This window comes from Pseudorca crassidens, chromosome 5 (assembly GCF_039906515.1).
Source record: "Pseudorca crassidens isolate mPseCra1 chromosome 5, mPseCra1.hap1, whole genome shotgun sequence".
NCBI lineage: Eukaryota > Metazoa > Chordata > Mammalia > Artiodactyla > Delphinidae > Pseudorca > Pseudorca crassidens.
In genome coordinates this window covers 94,468,566-94,486,663 of record NC_090300.1, presented here as the reverse complement: position 1 = coordinate 94,486,663, position 18,098 = coordinate 94,468,566, and the positions used below count along the sequence as shown (strand labels likewise).

At 39.1% G+C, this 18,098-nt stretch overlaps 1 protein-coding gene across 15 annotated transcripts in view; it reads left to right on the top strand.

The window, feature by feature from the left end:
• The window catches only part of HHLA2 (HHLA2 member of B7 family), a 161,218-nt gene that overhangs the window by 97,459 nt on the left and 45,661 nt on the right, over positions 1 to 18,098 (top strand). The window lies entirely within an intron of this gene.

Genomic DNA, 18,098 nt, shown 5'->3' with positions numbered 1-18,098 from the left:
TCATCCAATTTTCTTTTTTTTTCCTCCCATTTTCTGCTTCTTTGTCTTTTTTGCTATACTTTCTAGGAGACTTCCCCTACTTGTTCTTCTAACCTTCTAGTGACTTCATTTCTGTTATGTTTTCATTTCTAAGCTCTTGTCTGTTCTCCTAAATTTTTATGGCATCCTGTTCCTCTTTTATAGATGTAGCATTTTCTTATTTCTCTGAGGATGATGATAATTTTATTTCATTTGGTTTTGTTGATTCCTCCCCCTCCTGCATTATTTATTTACTTCAAGATGCCTTTTTATGAGGGAGATCAGTTTTTTTGGTTTCTTGGTTTTTGTTTTTTGTTTTTTGTTTTTGCGGTACGTGGGCCTCTCACTGTCGTGGCCTCTCCCGTTGCGGAGCACAGGCTCTGGACGTGCAGGCTCAGCGGCCATGGCTCACGGGCCCAGCTGCTCCGTGGCATGTGGGATCTTCCTGGACCGGGGCACGAACCCACGTCCCCTGCATCGGCAGGCAGACTCTCAACCACTGTGCCACCAGGGAAGCCCGGGTTTTTGTTTTTAATTACTGTCTTCCATGATAGGAGCTTTCCTCAGATATCTGGTAATATCTAAATGTCTGCTTAATATAAAGAATGAGGGGATCTAAAAAGCTCCTCTGTGGCTCTGAGAGCTTGAACTATGGGCCAAGCTTATCAACTGAGTTCACTGTAGAGTGATCTACAGTGAGGGTGGGGGAGGATCTCTGTATTCAGTATTAGGTGTAGGTTGGACGCTTTATCCTAACCTTTACTCTAACTCTAATCTGTGCCAGGATCATCACTCCAGACATCTTGCTTTTAGTTTCTCCAGAGAACAAGCTTCCAGATTTCTCTTGGGAAGGGCTATTACTCAGCAAAGTAGAATAGAGGAGGGAATCTGGAAAGTTTAACTTCTTTTTTTTTTTACATCTTTATTGGAATATAATTGCTTTACAATGATGTGTTAGTTTCTGCTTTGTAACAAAGTGAATCAGTTATACATATACATATGTTCCCATATCTCTTCCCTCTTGCATCTCCCTCCCTCCCACCCTCCCTATCCCACCCCTCCAAGCAGTCACAAAGCACCGAGCTGATCTCCCTGTGCTATGCGGCTGCTTCCCACTAGCTATCTGCCTTACGTTTGGTAGTATATATATGTCCATGCCTCCCTCTCGCTTTGTCACAGCTTACCCTTCCCGCTCCCCATATCCTCAAGTCCATTCTCTAGTAGGTCTGTGTCTTTATTCCTGTCTTATCCCTAGGTTCTTCATGACATTTTTTTTCTTAAATTCCATATATATGTGTTAGCATACAGCATTTGTCATTCTCTTTCTGACTTACTTTACTCTGTATGACAGACTCTAGGTCTATCCACCTCATTACAAATAGCTCAATTTCGTTTCTTTTTATGGCTGAGTAATATTCCATTGTGTATATGTGCCACATCTTCTTTATCCATTCATCCGATGATGGACACTTAGGTTGTTTCCATCTCCGGGCTATTGTAAATAGAGCTGCAATGAACATTTTGGTACATGACTCTTTTTGAATTATGGTTTTCTCAGGGTATATGCCCAGTAGTGGGATTGCTGGGTCATATGGTAGTTCTATTTGTAGTTTTTTAAGGAACCTCCATACTGTTCTCCATAGTGGCTGTACCAATTCACATTCCCACCAGCAGTGCAAGAGTGTTCCCTTTTCTCAACACTCTCTCCAGCATTTATTGTTTCTAGATTTTTTGATGATGGCCATTCTAACTTATTAAATAGTATAATAGGGTCTGACTGCATATTTTGTAAATCTCTGATTGCTAAGAGATTTCAAGCTCTAGTTTATTCCTGCCTCTTCTGCCCCCTATTTGGGCAAGCTGATAAAAAAAGCCAGGGCACTCCTTCCTTTGGCACCAGAGGGAAGTTCAAACCACTCCAGGAGTGAATTCTTCCATAGTCCCACCCCTTAACCATGATAAACACCAGGGCCACTCGCTCTCACTCTCAAGACACTCAAGCCAATTCCAGACCAGCTTGAGTGCTGTCCTGCTCTGCCCAGAAAGTTTCATGATGTGAGTAATACAGTTTGTTCTTACCTCTTAATGTATGCATGGTGTCATCAATCTAGACGTCCCACCTGTTAATAGGGAGGGCATCTTAGTGTGCTTGGGCTGCTATAATAAATTACTATAGACTAGGTGGTTTAAACAGCAAACATTTATTTCTCATAGTTCTGGAAGCTGGAAAGTCCAAGATCAAGGTGCTTGCAGATCCAGTGTCTGGTGAGGGCCCAGACATCTGGTTTGTAGATGACTGTCTTCTCACTATATCCTCACATGGTGGAGAGCAGAGAGAGAAGAAAGTTCTCTTCTTATAAGGACACTAATCCCATCTGAAGGGCCCCATCTCCCAATACCATTTCATTGGGTTATTATAGGTTTCAACATATGAATTTTGGGGGGATACAAGCATGAAGTACATGACAGAGAGGGTCCATGTCACCTGCATTGGATGGCTACAAGAAATAGCTTTCATGGAAGATTTTCTTAGTTTTTCTTTTCCTGCCAGTCCTATGCCTTTAAGCACATTGTGGTATAAATTGACTGGCTCCCACACCTTCCCAGTAGTAGTAACTAGAGATTAGATTTATTGGGTCTACTAAGTCAATTACTACTTGCCCACCTATCTCTAGCTTCCAAAATTTTGCTTACTTTTTTCCCTTTTCTGTTCTGTATCTCTCTCTCTCTCTCTCTTTTTAATTTATTTTTTATTTAAAAAAATTTTTGGCCAAGCCACACCGTTTTCGAGATCTTAGTTCCCAGACCAGGGATCGAACCTGGGCCTACTGCAGTGAAAGTGCTGAGTCCTAACCACTGGACCACCAGGGAATTCCCTGTATCTTTCTCTTTAAAAAAAAAAAAAAAATTCCTTCCCTAAATTTTTATTGACTTAAGAAGGTAAAAAATAAAATTAGAAACATGCATTCAACTGCTGTTTTAACCTGGAAATCCTGGGCAGCTCATTTCTTCAGAACTTGTAGACAATAGGTGCTATCTTTTCATTTATTGCTAAATTCCTGAAATGTATACTGCATTTAGTTCTAATTGCTCTGACAATTCAGATTATTGATATTATTGGATTCTGATCTGGTCCTCTGTTCATATGACTAAAAACCTAAAGTACGATTTCATGAGTCATGGCAGATTCTTAAATTCAGCCATTCAGTTTTCCCTAATTTTGCTTCCTAATTTTAGTGGCACTCCATTGTAACGCAGATGGAAGCCTTCTATCAACGTTCTAGAAACAAGTTGAAATGAAAATGAATTATCTATATCTATCTCTATTCCATTTGTGTGAGAGATGGAAAGATAATCAATTCATGGGTGTCTGTTTAAAATGAAAGCCACTCTTCTTCCCTTCCTGGTTATGAAAATTTGACCCATCTTTTGAACAAATTTAGCAATGATTTAAAATTCTTGGTTATACGTTCCAGATTTAAATTATGATTTCAAAATGCAGTTGTTAAGTTGAAAATAATGATCTTATCAAATGGTAAGCCTGTTTTGGCTTCACATTTGATTTATAGGTTGGTAAAAAAATTTTATTATTAATTCAGAAGTTATGTTTACAGTAAAAGCATATAGATGAAAATTAGTCCCTTTCTTCCATAAACTTTATCAGAGTCCTAGTTTTCTTTCTTACAAGCAGCAGGCCATATTAAATTTATGTCTTGAAAAATGATCTGTGTGAAGATAAGCAGGTATATAAGTATGTGGGCTTTTTTATGCTGACAAGATCATACGATGTATGCTGTTCTATACCTTATTTTATTTAACTGTATATTTCTGAAGATTATACCATATCATCACAGTTAGATCTCCCTTATATTTTTATTATGGAAATAGAATTTTTTGTGGAAATAAAACAAATACAGGAAAGTACACAAAATACATATGTTAAATGAATCAGCACAAAGCAAAAGCCCATCAGTTAAACACCACCTGGCCAGCCAAGCAATAGGATGTTCCTAACCCTTTATGTCCCCTCCAAGTTTTTACCATCTCTCCCTCAAAGGAAACCTCTTCCAAACTTTTATGATATCATTTTCTTTCCTTTAGTTTTACTACCTACATATAAATCCTTAAATCTTATAGCTTAGTTTTGCCTGTTTAGAATTTTTTGCCTGGGTTAGGATTTCTGGCAATTTAAATCCTGCAAATTTAGCAATGATTTAAAATTCTTGATTATACATGAATTGTTTCATGTCTGGCTTACTTAGTGCTTTCTATTTGTCCCATTTATTTTATGTTTTTTTTTTCCTTCAAGAGTTTCTTCTTTCTGGCCCTTACCAAAAATTTATTACTCTACTTTTCTCTTTACTACCTTGAAAGTTACACATTATTTTGCAGTTCTTTTACTGGCTAACCACGAAATTATGACATACATTTTTGGTTTTGAAATCCTTATATTAATTGGTATTTACCCTCTTCATGGGCAATGCAAGAACCTGAGACTCCTTTTAGATATCTTAACTCTTTTATCCCTTTTATCCCCTCCGTTTAACCCCTCTAAACTTTTAAGCCAGTATTGTTATGTCCTTTAGTTCTGTCTATGTTTGGAACACTATCATCATTGTCATCTCATCATCATCATCATTGTCCATTTACTTATTTAAATTCACCTTTTCATTTCTCTTCATTCCTTCCTAAATCTGGGACTTCTGGTATCATTTTCCTTCTTCCTGAAAAAACATGCCTTTAATATCCCTTTTAGTGCTGATCTACTGGTTACAAATTTTGATTTGTGTGTCTTAAAATTATTTCACTCTATTATTGAAATATATATTTTGCTAAACTTATAATTCTAGGTTGGTAGTTATTTTCTTTTAGTATTTTGAAGATATTATTTTGTATCTTCTGGTTTCCATTAACTCTACTAAAAGTCAGCTATCTGCCTAATTGTTGCTCTTTTGAAGGGCAGTCTGTCTTTGTTTACTTCCAACTGCTTTAAGATTTTCTTTTTCTTTGGTTTTTAACATTTCACTATTAGGTGCCTGGTTGTTTGCTCATTATGTATTCTGTTTAGAGTTGTTTTGCCTTCTTAAATCTGTAAATTAATGTCTTTCATTTTTGGAAAATTCTTACCCATTATTCCTTCAAATAATTCTTCTTGCCTATTCTCTCTTTTTCCCCCTCCCTAGAATTCTACTTATATTGCACTTTCTCACTGTATCTTCAGTTTCTTACCTTCCTTTTTAATCTTTCCATTCTTTTGTTTCTCTTTGCTTCATTCTGGATAGTTCTTTCTGACTGATCAATATCCAGACTACTAATTTCCTTTGACTCTCTAAACAGCTGTTAAATCAGTCTATTAAATTGTTGTTAATTTTAGTTATTATTTTCCAGTTCTTGTAATTTCTGTTTATGGTTTTCAGTCTTCCGCCAAAATTCTCTATCTTGTCCTGATTCCTTGAACAAAGTAAGTATGGTTATTTAAAAGTCTATGTCTAAAAACTCTGCCTCTGAAGTACTTGTGAGTTTTATTTTCAGTTATTTCTGTCTGTTTATTATCTTGTCTCTGAGTGCCCGGTTACTTTTTATTGTGTGCCAGATGCTATATTTACAAAAATGTTTTAGAAATAATTTTCAGCTTGGAATAATATCTTCTTGTAAAGAGGATTTGCGTTCTGCTTTTTTTCAGTCATATGGAGTACCAGTATTCTGAAATAACCTTAATCTAATTTCATCCACACAGCATGTAGAAGAGTACAAATGCTACACAAGATGTGATGGTGATGCCTCTTTTGAATGATGCTAAAGTATCTTCTATGGTAAATTGGGAGATACACAATCAGATTTCAGTATAATCTGTACTGGCTACTTGTCTAACCATCAACTGTGTACCAGGTAGTAGTTTAAGTGCTTTCAAATATCATTAATATAGTTCTTAAAACAATGATTCCAAGTTGGATATTACTATTATCCCTATGTTACGGATGTAAAATTGGACAGAGAGGAGTTGGGTTACTTAGCCAATGGTACATGGCTTTAAATGGAAAAGCTGAGCTTTGAATCCAAGTAACCTGGGTCCAGAGTCTCTGATCCTAACCAATGAAATAGAGTGAGAATTTTCTTTAGGGGAAAAAAATTGTAGGTTATTGTTTATGCCAATTTCTCTGAGCTTCCTTAGCTCAGTTCCTGGATGCTGAATGTACTGAACCAAAGGGCAAACACCATTAATAGAATCATTTCACTTAAGTTCTTTCTAGGGGCAAGTTTTGTGAATGGTCACTAGGCTAACTTAAAGAAATTGGTTTGCTAAGAAATAATACTGTTGAGGTGAATTTAGACTCTGAGTACTATATTATTCTGGGAAATGGCAAAATTTGGAATTATGTGGGGAAGGGCAGCTAGGAGTGGGGCTCTTGACTTTGTTTAATGATTACAAATTTAAATTAAAAATGCATTATCTGTTATTTTGGCAGTAGTGTTGAGTGTTTAGGAGAAAATCACAAAAGGATTATTATGTGGGTGTGGGGATCGCATTTTGTGTAAACTCACTGCTGTGGTTCAGAATTGGGAGGAAGCAGAATGAATAGTGGGTTAAGTGTGTGGCCTCTATAGACTCCTTTGCACTGAGAGTAGATGGAGAAACTGCATCTTAAAACTCAGAATCTTTGCTTGATTCATGTGTGGGATTTGTTTATTGTGTTTCTTTTCACAGTGACTGCTCAGGCTGTTTCAGAACAGTTGGCTGAATACCCAGAGAGTGTTTGATTAGCTAAGTTAGGAAGCAAGATGCCATCCAACATAGAGGAAATTTATCCTGGATAAATGTAGATCATTTAGTCAAATTGCTAGACTCTCAGCATGCTATGGCTTCCCTGGGAGAAAATACCATAGGCACTTTCTTAGAAACACAAGTAAACAGAACTTATTTTTGAGGAACCTGAAGAGCATGACTTAACATATGATTCAGGACCAGCCAATATGACCTTAGAGGGAAAGATTCAATAAGAAAAGAAAATGATCAGAGTAAGGCATGAAACTAATCCTACAGAGGGCTTTTTGAGTCAGAACTCCTCTTAGTTGCAAGTGACAGAAACCAGATTTCAGCTTAATCACAGCCATCAAGAGATGGGGAAGAGGACCAAATTATGGTCTTTGGGCTTACTACACTGCATTTCAGTATAAATTTATGCTCATTTTGTTGGATGGACAGAGGACCAAAATAGTTTCAACAGGACTAAATGTACTTTGGAAGGCTCTGAACTTAAAGGGGGCGGGGGAGAGAAAGAATGCATTGGCTCATAATACTGGGAATAACAGGCATGGCACTAAATTACACTTGACTGGATCCAGAGGCTGAAAAGATACCACTGTTGCCCTTGCACCATCCAACTTACCCTTGCTCTCTGTTCCTCTCTTTGTGGGCTTATTAACTCCTACTGCATATGTGCTTCTCCTATGTTATTAGAGAAGAGGGACACAGGTATATTTCACTCTTTCTAGATTAGTCAGGCCTGAGGCAAGTGTTGTATTGGTTACCTACTGATGCATAACAAATAATCCCCAAACTCAGCAGTTTAAAACAACAAACGTTGATCATCTCACACAGTTTCTGAGAGTCAGAAATCTGGAAGCAGCTTAGGTTAATGGTTCTGGGTCTCCCATAGGACTGCAGGTAAGATGTTGGCCAGGGCTGCAGTCATCTAAAGAAGCTGGAGAAACTGCTTCCAAGCTTATTCCTGTAGTTGTTGGTTGGGAGATTCAATTACTTGCCACATGGATCTCTCCACTAGGGCTACTCATACAGCATGACAGCTGGCTTCCCCCAGAGTGAGCAATCAGAGAGCAAGAGAAACCAAAATGGAGGCCACAGTTCTTTTATAACCTAATCGCAGAAGTAACATATCATTTCTGCAGTAGTCTGTTGGTTACACTGTACCAGAGTTGGTCTGTCTAGGATACAAGGGTCTGAATGCCAGGAAATGGAGTGATCATTGAGGGCCATTTAGAGGTCGGCTCCCACAGGGGCTGTAATAGGCAGAACTCTCAGGTGGCCCCAGGATTCTTGCTTCCTGGCGTACACACTCTGTATGATTCCCTTTGAGTGTGGGCTGGGCCTGTGAATATGACTGGGTAGTCACAGCCTTGATTAGAATACACTCTGTGACAGAGGTGAAGGGATTTTGCAGATGTCATTAAGGTCCCATAACAAATGATTTTGAGGTAACCAAAAGAGACATGATTCTGAGTGGGTCTGACCTGAGCAGTGAGTCCTTTAACAGAGGGTGCGAAACTTGAAGCAGTGAAGACACTCTCCTGTTGGCCTTGAAGCAGCAAACAGCCAGGTTGTGGAGAGGGCCTTGTGCCAGGGAATGGTGGGTGGCCTCTGGTTGCTGAGGGTTTCAGCACTACAGCTGCAAGGAACCAGATGCCACTGATAGTTAGCAATCTTGGAAGACAACTCCAGGCCGCAGGTGAGATACCAGCCCTGGCTGACACCTTGATTGCCACCTGGTGAAACTCTGAGCACGAGATGTAGTCAAGCTGTGCCTGACACCTGACCTACACAGATTGTGAGATAATAAATGTGTGTTTTTCTCAGCTATTAAATGTGTGGTATTTGTTTTGCAGCATAGGTACTAACATAGGTGTCTACCTGTGAAAAGAGATAGGTGGATGTCACCTCTGTTGATTTCTCCTCATATTGTGAATTGGGAGGAAAATCCCCAAGGAAGGAAAGACGCTGTTAGAGAAATGAGGGAATGGCAAGGCTGCTGGCAAAACAAACTTAGCTCTCAGAGTTTATTATAACATTTCAAACCTGGAGACCCTAGCTATTTCAAGGATGTGAATCATCAAGCAAACAACATCCTCCACTAATGTCTAAAACATTGTTCTCAAAATGTGATCTGTCTGGAGTGTTTGTTAAAATATGGGCCTCACTCCAGATATAGTGACTTAATCTCTGTGGGGGATATAGCTTAGAGCCATGCATTATTTTTATTTATCATTTCACAGAGTTTTTTTCATTTGGAAGATTTTTGAAATCAGAAAAAAGTTGAAGTACAGCGAACACTTGCTTGCCTCTAACCAAGATTCAGTTGATGAATATTTTACCCAATTTTCTTTATTTCTTGTATACATGTATGTGTACACTATTCTATTGCTGAACCATCTGCAAGTAAGTTACAAGCATTATGACACTTTACCCCTAAACACTTTAATATAGATCTCCTACAAATGAAGTAATCTCATATAATCACAGACCCTTACCACACTGAAGAAATGAAACATTGATGTATTATCTAATATATAGTAAATTTTTTCCAGTAGTCCTCAAAACTGCCCTTTAGATTATTGCTTCTTAAAGTTTGATTCATAAACCAGCAGCTTAGGCATCACAGTATTTTAACAAGAATCCAGTGGTTTCACATGCGCATCAGTTGGAGAAGCCCCGTAGCAATTTTTTGATTGAGGACCTAATCAAGGATCACGTTGCATTTTGATTATCAAAGTTTTCTTTGCCCTCTAACATCTTTAAACTAGAATAGTCCAAGGTTTTCCTATTTTCTTTCTGTTCTCTCCTTCTGCTCCCTTTTTGTTTACCTTTCTTCCCTTCATCTACACTGGCAAAAACAATGTGAAATTTAAAAACTCCTCTATGCTTTTGAAACTAACCACAGAAAATTGTGTAAGTGTTTTTTTTTTTTGTAATAAAGTATTTTTACATTAAAGTATGTACATTGTTTTTCTAGACTTAGTGCTATTGCACATCTAACAGGCTACAGTATAGTGTAAACATAACTTTAAAAAAATTTTATTGGAGTATAGTTGATTTACAATGTTGTGTTAGTTTCAGGTGTACAGCAAAGTGATTCAGTTATACATATACATATATTCATTCTTTTTCAGATTCTTTTCCCATATAGGTTATTGCATAATATTGAACAGAGTTCCTTGTGCTATACTGTAGGTCCTTGTTGGTTATCTATTTTTTCAAAGTATTTTTTAAATTTTTCTTTTATTTCTTTCTTTCTTTCTTTATTTATGGCTGTGTTGGGTCTTCGTTGCTATGCATGGGCTCTCTCTAGTTGTGGTGAGTGGGGGCTACTCTTTGGTTGCAGTGCACGGGCTTCTCATTGTGGTGGCTTCTCTTGTTGAGGAGCATGGGATCTAGGTACATAGGCTTACGTAGTTGCAGCATGTGGGCTCAGTAGTTGTAGCTCATGGGCTCTAGAGCTCAGGCTCATTAGTTGTGGTGCCCGGGCTTAGTTGCTCCATGGCACGTGGGATCTTCCCAGACCAGGGCTCAAACCTGTGTCCCCTGCATTGGCAGACGGATTCTTAACCACTGCTCCACCAGGGAAGTCCTGGTTATCTATTTTATATATAGTAGTGTGTGTATGTTAATCCCAAGCTCCTGATTTATTCCTCCCACCATGTTTTCCCTTTGGTAACTGTAAGTTTGTTTTCAATATCTGTGAGTCTGTTTCTGTTTTGTAAATAAGTTCACCTGTATCATTTTTTAGTTAGATTCCACATATGAGTGATATCATATGATATTTGTCATTCTCTGTCTGACTTACTTCACTTAGTATGATAATCTCTAGGTCCATTAGACCTAGAGATTATTCAAATGGCATTATTTCATTCTTTTTTATGGCTGAGTAATATTCCATTGTATATAAGTACCACATCTTCTTATCCATTCCTCTGTCGATGGACATTTAGGCTGCTTCCATGTCTTGGCTATTGTAAATAGTGCTGCTATGAACATTGGAGTGCATGTATCTTTTCAAATTATGGTTTTCTCCAGATATATGCCCAGGAGTGGGATTGCTGGATCATATGGTAGTTCTATTTTTAGTTTTTTAAAGAACCTCCATACCATTCTCCATAGTGGCTGTACCAATTTATGTTCCTACGAACCGTGTAGGAGGGTTCCCTTTTCTCCACATGCTCTCCAGCATTTATTTTTTGTAGACGTTTTTTTTTTTTTTGCAGTACGCGGGCCTCTCACTGTTGTGGCCTCTCCCGTTGCAGAGCACAGGCTCCGGACGCGCAGGCTCAGCGGCCATGGCTCACGGGCCCAGCCGCTCCGCGGCATGTGGGATCTTCCCGGACCGGGGCACGAACCCGTGTCCCCTGCATCGGCAGGCGGACTCTCAACCCCTGTGCCACCAGGGAAGCCCAACTTTTTGATGATAGCCATTCTGACCGGTGTGAGGTGATACCTCACTGTACTTTTGATTTGCACTTTTCTAATAATTAGTGATGTTGAGCATCTTTTCATGTGCTTCTTGGCCATCTGTGTGTCTTCTTTGGAGAAATGTCTATTTAGATCTCTGCCCATTTTTTTACTGGATCGTTTGTTTTTTTGATATAGAGTTGCATGAGCTGTTTGTATATTTTGGAGATTAATCCCTTGTCGGTCACTTTGTTTGAAAATATTTTCTCTCATTCTGTAGGTTGTCTTTTCACTTTATTTATGGTTTCTTTTTCAGATTATTTTCCCATATAGGTTATTACAAAATACTAAGTATAGTTTCCTGTGCTATATAGTATGGAAACTATTGACTGTTAATAGTAAAATGGTCTCTGGGTGGTGAGACTAGTGAGTTTTAATTTTTTAGTGTATTTCCTGCCAGTTTTTTGCAGAAAGGAATAATTGTAAAATCCTGACTTGCATTGTAAATTTCATAGGAGAACTTCCCATAACATTAAATATCAATCTAACATTTAAAATCACCTCATAAATAATGTACGTTTATATACCATATTATTATTTTAATCTTCCTTTTATTGGACATTTAAATTGCTTCCAATTCTTCACTGTAACAGAAAGCTTTGTCCATACATCTATTACATCTCTGATTATCATTATAGAATCCTAATGGGGTTGCTGGTGCAAAGCTTACAGTAAACTCTAACTGGGGTGTGTGCCCAGCTCATGTTGACTCCTTCAGAGGCTCTGGCTGTGTCATCATTCTCAGTCCTTGTACCTCATCATTCTGATCCAGGAACAGAGCACTTGAATTCAACCTAGTCCCCCTAAAAGATTTGGAAACCTGACAGAGGTAGAAAAGATGGGGTCATCTCAAGTAGGGACGCGGTGCAATGACCTCAGGCTTCTGCAGCTGGGTTTTGACGCTGCAGTACTCCTACTCCTGTCCTTCCTAAAGCTAGTTCGTGCAGCCCTTGTTTGAATCATTTGAGCACTTTAACTCCTTCCTTTCAAATCCATGTCTTACTTGTTATTCTGGGTTCCTTTCTGTTGCTACCACAAACGAAACCTCTAACTGATCCTGATGGTGGTTTGCATACAGCAGGCACATAGAGAAAGGTAGTACTGATATTTGGAATTAGCCATTGGACCTTGCTGAGGTAAAAGGCAGTGAGGCTCCCTTCTATGATCTGGGATAGAAATGTGAAAGCTTGTGGTAAGGGGCTGCCAAATATCTCACCAATCTCTCACTCTCAGGCAACTGGGCATCTCCTTGGGGGTATAGCTGAGTGTCTGGATAGCTGTTTCCAAAATTAAGAGAATGGAGGCTGATGAGTCACCCTGGCCCTGCCTATTATACTGCTGGTTCTGGTCCAAGATCACAAAGTCTTTAAGTGTATGTGATAGGATTCAAATTTAGGCAATCTCACTGTTTAGCCTTAGTTCTTAACCACTTCTTCATAGGCTCTGCTAAATGCAGCTAAGTCATCTTTTATGAAAAGATGCTAATGCCAACTGCCCCCACTGCAGAGTTGCCAGAGTTAACAAACCAAAAAACAAGACTATCCATTAAATCTGAATTCCAGATAACCAATAAGTGATTTGTTTTCGTGTGCATATGTCCCAAATATTGCCTAGAACATACTTGTACTAAAATATTATTAACTGTTTATCTGAATTCAAATTTCACTGGAGGTCTTATGTTTTATCTGGCAATTCTACATGGCCCAACTCTTTATGTCTCTTTTCATTATTGTTCTCTAAGTAACACAAAGTAATATAAATTCAGCACACACATGCCTTAGAGGAGACAGTGAAGAAAACATTTTCAGAGGAAATTTCAGAAATTCAGATTTGCTAAAATCATGGCAGTAGTGCTCACCAGGTAGCCTGTATTCAGTGAGCTAGCCTAGGCCGCCAGCTTTAATTTCAAGTGTGATGGCCTGATAAGTGCAAACCATTGCTTACTACTGTCCTACACTAGGTGACATTGAATTTCTTCTCCTCTATCATTCTGGGGTTTTCCTTGCTCTCAAAGTCTGCAAAAACTAAAAAAAAAAAAAACCCATTAGTTTGGATATATCTGTATGTGTCTGGCCCATCTACCTCTCATTTTGTTCTGCTATTGGAGGTCAGAAAAATCTTCTTTCCTACAAGAGACAGATTGCTGAGCCAGGCTGAAGAGTCCTGTAAAAATGCACATTGCCAACTCTTTTCGTAGGCCAGGACTACAGAGAAGATGCAGTGAAAATGGGATCCCTAAACTCAGCAGAGTTAAGAATCACAGTGAAGGCAAGTGATTGCAGCCCAGGTGGATGTGGTCAGAGATCCAAAGCCAGTGTAGTAATCAGGGCTCAGGAAATAGACAACCAGAAATCTTTGGCTCACATCAAACATGGAATTTTTAGGAATTAAATTGATGATCCAGCCTTTATAGTCTAGTTTTTGTTTGCTTGTCTGTTTTTACTTTTTTGATATATTAAAAAAAATCTTCAATTGCCATCAATGTTTTCAATAGCTAAACCAGGGCACTGGATGTGAATAAGGTATAACTATCCATATGTACATCTTTCAAGACTTTGAAAATATCCTAGGATGTGGTATTGCTTTTGATCAACTGTTTTGAAGGTACAGGGCATGCGAATAGTTACCATTTGGCTTTCCTACTCTAGGTAGCCTTCATAAAAGAGGTCAAAGAGCTGATGTAGGGATTCCAGAAGTTGTTAAGGATAGACATTTCTAGTATATACTCAGAGAAAAATGTGTTAATTATAGTCCCTCGGGGACTAGTGTGAGTAAACCTAGCTGACCCACAGATAGTCCTTCTGGGAAAATAGCATCCACTTCAAGTATTTACAACAGAGAGAATTTGATGCAGGAAACCAGGTGATAGAGAAGTAGGGAAATCAAATAGAAGAGAGTGAGGAACTCAGGAAACAGTAGGAAGTTACTTCTATGATGGAAGGAATTGATGCTATGGGATGCCAAGAATGAGGTCACCTTGTGGAATCTGGAACCCTGGCAGGTCTGCCTGACAGAAGTGTGAACCATGGAAAAGGTGGGGCTCGTGCCAGAAATGCTGCCCAGCACATTATTCTTTACTCAGGTGGTGATTCTCATTGTAACTGCTGTCCATATGTTGTTTCCTGGTAGGTCAGCCTCTGCTCAGTTCTGTTTGTTTCTATAGCTAGAAATTCTCCTACAGGGGTTCCTGGGTTCAATAAAGACACTGGAAAATTCAGTCAGAGAGAGGGAGATACCAACCAATGCTACTAGGAAGATTTTTTAAAGTGAGGTGTCTTTGCCCATGTCCCCATCTGTTCAGGCAGTGAGATCCAGGCCCAGCATGATTCACTGTGGAATGATGATTCTGCTTCTCCTTGCATTGGATTCTGGTCCTTACTCTCCAAAGATTAGCTATCACCTTTGAGAAATATAAATTCTCTCATCTACTCACCTCTTTATCAAACCTATCTTCTGGTAATTCCTCCTTGTCTCACTTCTATCCCCTCTAATCTTTCTCTAGACCCTAGCCCTTCTATGGATCTACCACCACCCTTGCCCTCCCTCTCTCCCCATGCCTACGGACACACTGAGTAACATTCCTTGGCCGCATTGCTCTCTCTAATTATGATCCTAATTCCCAACTACCTTACCTTAACCTTCTGAGTTGTATCTGGGACCATATCTATTGCCGTTCCTTCTCACTACATACTAACTAAAGTTCTGTGAACCAGACTTTTTTCCCTACACAGCTGCTGCATCCAGGAGTAATAATAGACTTGACAAAGCCAATGCTCATTAAAATCAGTGCTTCTCAGTTATCTGTAGTTAAATGAACAGGAAAGTTTTGTTTCTAATCTGTCATGGACAAATTCATCGGGAAGATGTAATAAAAATGGATTGCCAGAAAAATGAAATTCAAAAGAACATAAAATGCAAGCCTTGATTTTTTAATTATTACATACAGTAAGCATAGAGACTTTGATACCAATTTGACGGAGTAATTTTAAATGCTTATTCTCTATTCCTATACTTACATTATGAACCAGTAATAAACAGTTCGCTGACTGGCACCACCCTGCAGATCCCCCACTTTGAGTAGCTCTGCTTTAGATAATATTCCCCCTCAAATTCTGCTTCTGTCTGTGGTCCAAAAGAAATACTTCACCACCACCAAAACACTCTCATACAATATAGATATAAAAGAAGGCGCTTTATTCTAAGACATGGCACAGACTATAGTCATTCTTTCTGCCACTTACCCCTAAGCCAGAGCTGACATTTATGCCTTCCTTTTCCTATTACCCATTCTGTGATCTTACCTTGGGCCCATCCCTCAGCTATTTCCCCAGCAGGGTAACCTGAACCTTGATTCTTGAGCTGTTTTAGTTCTTGGTGCTCTTGCCTATAAAACAGAAATGGTCTCCCATTAACTTCTTCCACAGAACATCAAAACCAAAAAACAAAATGGAAGGGATCCACTAAGTTCCTATCATATTCCTCCTAGCTGTACAGCAGTAATTGCAAGTTCCCTTATTAGTCGTGGTCAATCGCCCCAGGCAAGACAGTTTCCCACTTTTCTGCCATTTTCCCCTGGCATGAAGAACCCAAATGACCAGTTTTAGCTTCCAGTTCAGAAGAACCATGCTGTGTCCCATGATAAAAGCATTCTTCCCTTAAGTACTAAAAGAAAGGATGAATGTCACTAAAGGGACAGTGAATAACAGTCATGAGAGCGGGTTAATCAGTTATACTTGTTAGACACACCAGTCCCTCTTCACTCCGTGGTTCTTAGATCCACATCTTGTAACCAAGGGGAGGCAGTGCCTTATTTAGCACATGGTTCGGAACCTAACCAGTAGTCTGCCAAGTAGTTACGTCATGTAGCTTCCAAGGTGGAATAAGATGCCCTGTAAGATAGCAGAGCTAAGTTCTTATAGGCATTCCACTATGTTAGAAGGCTAACAGCTTCATTGATAGGGAACATAAAATAGTGAATTACATTTGAATTAGTCCCTGGCCTTCTTTCTTTGTTTTTGACCAAGGAACTCCCTTCACAGCCAATTTGAGTGGGATAATATGATGGTATATGGAGTGTTCAGTAAGTCTGCAGTTGGTAGTTCTGACTGAGGCATGGTCAGGGGGAAGTGGAAAAGGGAAATGCTGTCCCCTTCTCTAATGAAAGTGATTAAATATTATCCAACAAGAAGCTGACTTGTCTTTGTTAGGTATGATGCCACATCAGAGATGTGAGCTGATCCCTAAGGCTGACAAGTTGAGCACTCAGCTGTGGCATAGCCTAGTCCACTTTGATACAGAAAAGGATTAGAGGGAAAGAATCTCTCTCCCTGCTGCCATGGCTGCCTTATTCAGGTTCCATGTGAATGCTTGCCAGAAAGGTTTCACCACCGAAGAGGCTCTCAATCACATGGATAGGTAATGATGGAGTCAGGTCAGCTGGGCCTCCTTTTCCTGCTTGCTCAATGGACTCCTGAACAATCTCATGCTCTGGATTCATTCGGAATGTTCTGTACTAACACCCCTTTTCTCAATCTTCTAATCAGCCTTCTTCTGTAGCGTTGCCCAAAAATGTCCAAAAAAGTGGTACAGAGCCTGGCTTAAGGCCTCTTCTTCATTTAGCCAAAACTACATTACCCTCTACTCAACGTCCTACTGGACTGGAAGTTTCCCCTACTCCCTTGTCCTTCAGGGTTACCCACCAGGGGCTCTAGTCCTGCAGGGCCTATTTACAGGTGGTGGCAGCTATTACTCTGCAGAACCGTCCTTGGTGCTCAACAGCTTGTTAGAGGAACCCCCTTTGAGGCCATAAGTTCTGGTTGAAGATGAAGCAGCAGCATGGTAGGCTCCATGGGCATGTAAGCAATCTGCGTGTGGAATTTATTTGTTCTTTCAGAGCTTGATGGAATGCTGGAAGGTGCGCTCAACTTTGTTTTTGCTTTTGTTGTAGATATTGGATCTCTGATCTGTAGAATCTAAAACTCAAGTATCTTCTTCATGAACTCTGTGTTATCTGATCCTCCTAGACACAATTTCTGGAAGAAATATCCCTTGCTAAAGGGAGTAAAGCCTTTCTTCAAAACCAGGAGATATTATTGCAATTCTCTTATTAGGAATTGTCACAGGCATCGTTCAATATCTGGACCTGCCTCAGTCATTGTATTATCTGGTCAGCTTGGTCTGTGAGGAGACCAATATATTCATGCGCACCGATGTGTCAAACACATATACCCTGTGTTTGAAAGGTCAGAAGACCAACTTAAAGCTTTTGTATTGTCCCTTCTTTAGTCTCAACTCTACAGACTCAACACTAAACTTACAGTGTTGAAGTACATATGATTATGTCATGACATGTCCAATTTATTCTTTCTACAAATGTTCATGTCCTAATTGTATACTAAGTTACTTTACTGCTATATAACCTTATTTTTAAAGGCTCCTTGAAACAATTATTTACTCTTTTTTTCTTTGAAAGAAAGAAGGAGAAGCAGGAACCCTAGAGAGTAAAATAGCTAGGCAAACTCTTTTCTAGTTGTATAATAGAAAACTTCCATTATTTGCAAGGTAAAGCTTCAGCTGAGAATCAGTATTTTCCTTTTAATGCTTACACTAGAAAGAAATAGGAATTTTAAGGTTAGTGTGGTTTTGTTGTTAGAAATCTCTTCCTATAAAAAACATAAGGCACATTACAAACTTCCATTGACTCGTAACTAATGTTTATTTTAGCTTCAAGATTAAAAGTAGTTTTTCACCATTAGCAAGAAAATGCATGTCTCTAACTTTACTCTGAATGCATGTCTCTAACTTTACTCTGGTACAACGTGATACAACTTCCTTCAGTATT